Source organism: Dermacentor albipictus, chromosome 9 (assembly GCF_038994185.2).
Source record: "Dermacentor albipictus isolate Rhodes 1998 colony chromosome 9, USDA_Dalb.pri_finalv2, whole genome shotgun sequence".
In the NCBI taxonomy this organism is placed as follows: domain Eukaryota; kingdom Metazoa; phylum Arthropoda; class Arachnida; order Ixodida; family Ixodidae; genus Dermacentor; species Dermacentor albipictus.
The window spans coordinates 16,140,659-16,146,746 of record NC_091829.1 but is presented as its reverse complement, the minus strand read 5'-3'; the positions used below and the strand labels follow the sequence as shown (position 1 = coordinate 16,146,746).

General features: G+C 49.8%; 1 protein-coding gene across 1 annotated transcript in view; it reads left to right on the top strand.

Annotated features, from left to right (window-relative positions):
* The first annotated feature begins 2,961 nt into the window (after window positions 1-2,961).
* LOC135903675 (ras and EF-hand domain-containing protein homolog) overlaps window positions 2,962-6,088 on the top strand; it is a 111,449-nt gene continuing 108,322 nt past the window's right edge. The window contains exon 1 of the mRNA XM_065434000.1: window positions 2,962-3,079. The gene's annotated coding sequence lies outside the window, so the exon portion shown is untranslated. The remainder of the gene's footprint in view (window positions 3,080-6,088) is intronic.

The following is a 6,088-nucleotide window of genomic DNA, read 5'->3' as shown; positions in this document are numbered from 1 at the left end:
TAAGCTGCTGCCCACAATCGTAGCACAGTTCCAGCAGTAAACTCGATCGGCGTGCAAAATAACCACCGGCTGCATTACTTCGCACAAAATAACATTTTATTTTCGTTCTTAGCAACCATTATTTCCGGGCACAAAGTATTTGTACTTTAGTAAACACTCAACCCGATGTATCACCGAAAATCAAGCTCTTCCAACACGGCGGCCTTTCCGCGACGCAGTCGGCTTGGAAGGTATATGGCGACGGCCGCTCAGTGTTGCCAGTCAAATCCCGACCTTTGCGGTACTCTGAAATTTTTTCCAGTGACTCTACTAATAAGTGGGTGGCAGCGCCGCTCCTCGACAGAAGCGGGTACTGCGTTTCAATGACACCGCATCGCAGTTCTCTAGTAGTTTATACCGTCTTCATCAGTCGAAGAGTGGCGCTGTGCTCAACACGGTGGAGTGAAGGAGGAGCCTCGAGTCGAGGATCGCTTGAGTATTGGCGGCGAGGAGTTACGGAGTCGCCCTCTATCGGAAGCGCCTCGCTGGCGTAGTATGAGGGATCACGTGGCGCGCTCCTCATAGGTTTTGCTGTCAGCGCTCACTGAAAACACCACGTGCGAGCTCTCCCGGACATTTCTGTGAGTGCTTCCGAAACGAGAGAAGTTTCTTACTGTCTAAATAATAATCTTTGGCAAACTGAAAGCACACCATCGTTTACAGCCGCGATCTCTTTACCGAATACGTACAGTGAACGCCACTGCGCGCGGTCGCCGCGATGGAGTCTCCCGAACCGGCTTCTTGCGTGAAAGGTAGGTAAACGCTGAGAGCAAACTATGTGAAATATGTTATTATAGTGTTTGTATAACTAAATGGAGCGTAATAGAATGAACATGATTTTGGCTTCTAGCGCGAAGTCAAACACGGACACAGAAAGCAGCAGACAAGACGAGCGCTAACTCTCAACTAAATTTTTATTGAAACGAAGAACATATATATAGGTGATTGCATATATAGGTGATTGAATAGAATGAAGCCTCAATGCAGCGATCGCGCAGATTCGCCGCGACCGACTGCGCGTCTGCATGCTTGTCCGCGCACTGTTTCGCTTTCTCCGCGCGCGCGTTTTCGCACCGTGCCATGAGCTTAAGGCCGCAGAATATGAGCATTTGACAGTATACAAGCAACCATTGTTGCGTGGGCGCTATCAAAGCTGTTCAAAAATAATTTCATTGTAGAGACTTGACGCCTACGGGACTGTGATGTGCCGTCGCGACGATTCAATCTTTTTTTTCTTCTAAATTCTTTGACCTTTCAATACTATTTCTCGAGTTGCGTCGCACTGTATGTTTATCGGCGTTCTCAGCGCGCAATTTCTCGATGCTCCTTTTTTGTAATCCAGTGCTATAATTCATAACACAAACATGACCATATGCCATGCTTTCTTTAAATGTGCTTCTTACCGCTGCCTTTCCACTCCACTGAACTTGCCAGTATCTATAATATCACAAGTTCATAGACTAAACCGTCATGACATTAGTCGGGCAGTGGACCCGCGCGAGCGTCTCAGTGCGCGTTTTCAGAACGTCGCGGACCGGGCGCCGTAGCAGAAATCTTCCTCGCGTCTTGGCTTGCTGCATACCCGAGTTGTAGCCGATGACTGTTTACCGGTTTTATGTTTCGCGAGCCAAGCTTCACCCAGCTTGTCCTGCGGCTACGTGCGAATAAGGCTGACACCGGCCTCAGTTACGTGCGTCCGGCCCTGCGGCACCGAGCAGTAGCCTACCATGTCGCGCGCCTTCAAAGGCAGCCACTACCTATTGTAGTGCTTTCAAGCGTTGTAAAGGAGACACTCGAAGCGGGAAAATTTCGCCACTAAATGAAAACCGCAGCGTACGAGGGAATTTAAGCTCGTTTTCAGCTCGCTTCGGCGCGCCCGAAGCAGCCGACGCGGCCGCTATGTCCACGTGATCCCTCCTAGCACGTCACGCCGACGGTGGCGCCAGCTTTTCCAGTGGTGGAGCTCGAGGCCAATACGGAGATACTAGCCACGCCGAGAAATGGTTAAAGGCGCAGGCAAGAATTACTGTCTCGTGCGCGTAGTTTTGTTTTCGATAAACGGATGTATTTTCTCCAGTGGAAGTAGAAAATCCGGAAATGATGAACGCACCCACAAAGTTTAACTTCGTTGTATACGAGTTTGGGTGCGTCGACTTTCCTGATACAGCAGAATCTTTTTATATATAGTGAACCCGCTTGTAGTAAACTAAAGGTACCAGTGAAGAGAAACGCCGGCCCCAATTACGCTTCCATAATGTTCATGTATTTTTCACTGATATATTGAAGGCGTGTACAGTAAAGGAACATGTATATATATATATATATATATATATATATATATATATGTGTGTGTGTGTGTGTGTGTAAGTAGTTGCTATAATCAGAACGACAAAAATCGCCGTGCCATTGGCGGAAATTATATAATTAAGGGGAAATAGAAGATGCGAGAACCTTTTGACTTCCTGACGATAACGGAGTGTACAATGAACGGCACCCGCCGTGGTTGCTCAGTGGCTATGGTGTTGGGCTGCTGAGCACGAGGTCGCGGGATCGAATCCCGGCCACGGCGGCCGCATTTCGATGGGGGCGAAATGCAAAAACACCCGTGTGCTTAGATTTAGGTGCACGTTAAAGAACCCCAGGTGGTCAAAAATTTCCGGAGTCCTCCACTACGGCGTGCCTCATAATCAGAAAGTGGTTTCGGCACGTAAAACCCCAAATATTATTATTAACGGCACTCACCGTGGATTTAGCATCCAGTTTCAGCAACCACGACAATTCGTTCGTGCTCTGGCTTCCTTGAATTCTTATCGGACTGGTCACCCTGGTTTCCTATCACGGTGCGCTTGTCGAACGTGGGCAGCATGCACACGTCCAATAGTATCAGCCCGTCCTTTTCTTCTTTGGTGTGCAGCTTGCGCGGTGACGACAGTGTCGTGCAGCCTTGGGAAACAAAAGCTGTCTTTGTGAGGCTTTCCAGTGCTTACACACAAGTGCCAGCGATGGATTGTGCCAGTCAACTGCCCGTCATGTCAAAGCGGTAGGTTCTGTCCCTTCTCGACAAAGCAGAAGCTACTTTACGAAGTCCACGCTTTGGTGAAGAAGCGCGAGGACGCAACCAAAGAAGTCTCATCTGCGTTTTAATGAACAAATTTGTACTATTCTGAACGAGAATCAACCAAGCTTACTTAGAAAGTTGCAGTGACATTTCACTGCGTGAACGCGGGTGACCCGCAAACGTATGGTTTCCATAGCGCACCCGACGCTATCGGCCCTCGGTGCGCCTAAACGCCTACACTGTACGAATCGCAAATCGTATTGAAGACAGGGCGTGTATCGCTTCAACGTAAACTGGACGGTGAGAGCACTGCAGCGTACGGAAAGCTACGAGCCGTCCGCCCACCTAGACTGCCCCCAAAGCAGATCGCTTGCAAGTCCGCGCGACCGAAGTGCAACGCCCCCTTCCCTCCCCTCCACCGGCGTCATGCGTGCGACAGAATAGGGCGCGCTTCAACTTTTGCGCGCGGGAGTTTGAGTCCCCATCGTCGGTTCACCGCCGCATGCTTTCACTCGCGCGCACAGCGTAAGGCGCGCAAGGACGATGTCACGAGACGCATCTGATACGCCTGCATCGCATATATAAAACCTGTAGCAGATGCCAGAAGGGGTCAACCCGGCGCGCCTCCGCCTTCCTACGTCCTCCGCGACGCTTCGCCCTCGTTTCTCCTTTCCCCTTCGCTCAACATTACCTACTTTTTCCTCTAGATGGCGCTACTTTGCCGCGCGGTCGCGCTCCTTCGTACTTTCCCCGACACGCGATTTTCACCTCCAGGCGGCTTCTTCGTTCGCTTGCCTCGCCGTTTCAGACAGACGCCGCCGATTGCGCTGGCTGACCAGTTACGCTTGCGCGTAAAAAGAAGTATTGTAGTTACAGAAAGACAAAAATTTCACCGACGATTATGAAACGCCCTAATTCGAATTTTGAGCGCAGCTGCTTGGGGGTTTTGAATTCGCAATATGTTGTGCTAAATTGGTTCTGAACGACAGGTATGGTGCCGCTGCACCCTCCGCTTTACTCGTCGCGAGTCGTCGCTCTCGCCGCTTTTCGCCGCTAAGTTGAACTTAGGTAGGAGATTAAGCAGTATAATAGCAAGAGCTTGGTGGCGCAACCCACCGCCCCGTTCCTAAGGGGACGCTCATAACATCCATCCATCCATCCATCCATCCATCCATCCACATCCCCCGATGCGCACCGCGTTCGCTCTCATGTTTCGCTGTGCTCGTTCGCGTGGTTGTTCTATTGCGCGTAGTGTTACACTGACGAACATGAGGAACGAGACGCGGACCTACGTGGCGCAAGTACGTACGTGACGCCACCTACGTCCGCGTCTTGTTCCTTATGCTCGTCAATGTAACACTAAGCGCAGTACAATCATGAACGTCTACCAACTAGCCCCGTTCATTGCTTTACTAAACGATTAAGGGTCATTCACACTAGACCAACACGACGCCGATTTCGGTCTGCCGACTTTCGGCGACGGCGTTTTTTTTTTTCTCCTTCGTGTCGGCGCCTCCGCCACACTGCACCGACACCGAGCTCTCCAACGCCCGTTGGCATATTGTCGGCGATGGTAGAGTGTGACAGAGGCGCCAACACGAAGAGAAAAAAAAAAAGAAACGCCGTCGCCGATAGTTGGCAGACCGAAATCGGTGTCGTGTTGGCCTAACGTGAATGAACCTTTACAGGTGACGCCGACACTCGCTGCAGGAACGGGCGCCTAAGATCTGCGCCCTAAAATGGTGAAGTATGGCTATAGCGATAATACTGATATAACGAAGATTCTTCCCGCTCCCGACGAGTTTATTATAGCGAGGCTCTACTATATATCGAACAATTTTTAACGTGCAAGCCTGTGCTGTGCATATGAAACATCGGTATGCGACCAGGACGTACCGAACATTTCGTTATACAGGAAATTTTGTTGTAGAAGAGTTCGACTTGTCGTTTTTAGTACATAAAGCTTATATGCTGCCTTAAGCAAGAGTTGTTAACCATTTTATTTCCTTTGTTCTATTGCGGTCCATATGTGCATCGGGAAGGGTTTGCAGGTTTTTTTTTTCTTAGGTTTAACAGACTTTTTAGAACTTGCCCGTTGAAGGTAGCACAATTATGTAGTTAGAGTGCCCGAAGATGTGGACGTTATTTGCAGAAGAAATTCAAATGCCTAACCGAATAATTTACACAATTTCACTAACGAAAATTTTAACTATAGTTACTTTAGCGGAAAATTTATGAAATGAGGTCAGTGGGCTACCAAGGCACATCCACTCGAAACGACTTTTGGAACTATAGCACTCCGATACATGCCGTCAAAGTTGAGGGTAAACTGCAGTGCTGTTCCAATTACCTTTCTAACATAACGGCTTTTCGTGCATTCTATACGGCACGATATAATTGGACGACCGGTGCATTTCGTTCGCACATTTTGGAGAACGCATATCTTCAAATTGGTGGCATCCTCAGAATTCGCCCCAAGCGTATGTGTCTTACGAAATCACCAGTTAGAAGCTGATCGCATGCAGCATATGAGGCTCGACATACTGTGTTCAGCATACAGCATGCGTCGCCTTCTGCGCTGGCGACAGTTGCGACGCATGGCGGTGGTCTGCACCCCGTCTAGTTGCGCGGCCGGAGGAAGTCGTTCTCCGTGCATTCGAATGGGCAGAGCTGCTGAGGAAGGTGCCGCGATTGTATCGTCGCGGCTGTTACAGACGTCTGGAACTGGCAACCTCGGCGTCGCTGAATGCGACGACTAAAAGGGTAAATTCCTGCAAGTGGCCTGTCTCGGAGCCGCGCGGGAGACGACACTGTTTCACACGTCGCAGCTACACAGGATGTCAGCTTTGACTGCCGGCTGCTGATAAGGACTTCGGGAAAGACGCGGAGATTTAGCAAGCGCGCATCGTACTGCTTTGTATCCACATATTCTGCTCATTTCTAACGGGTGGTCCCCTGTGTATACAGTCTGCTGACTATGGGGCTTCCCTC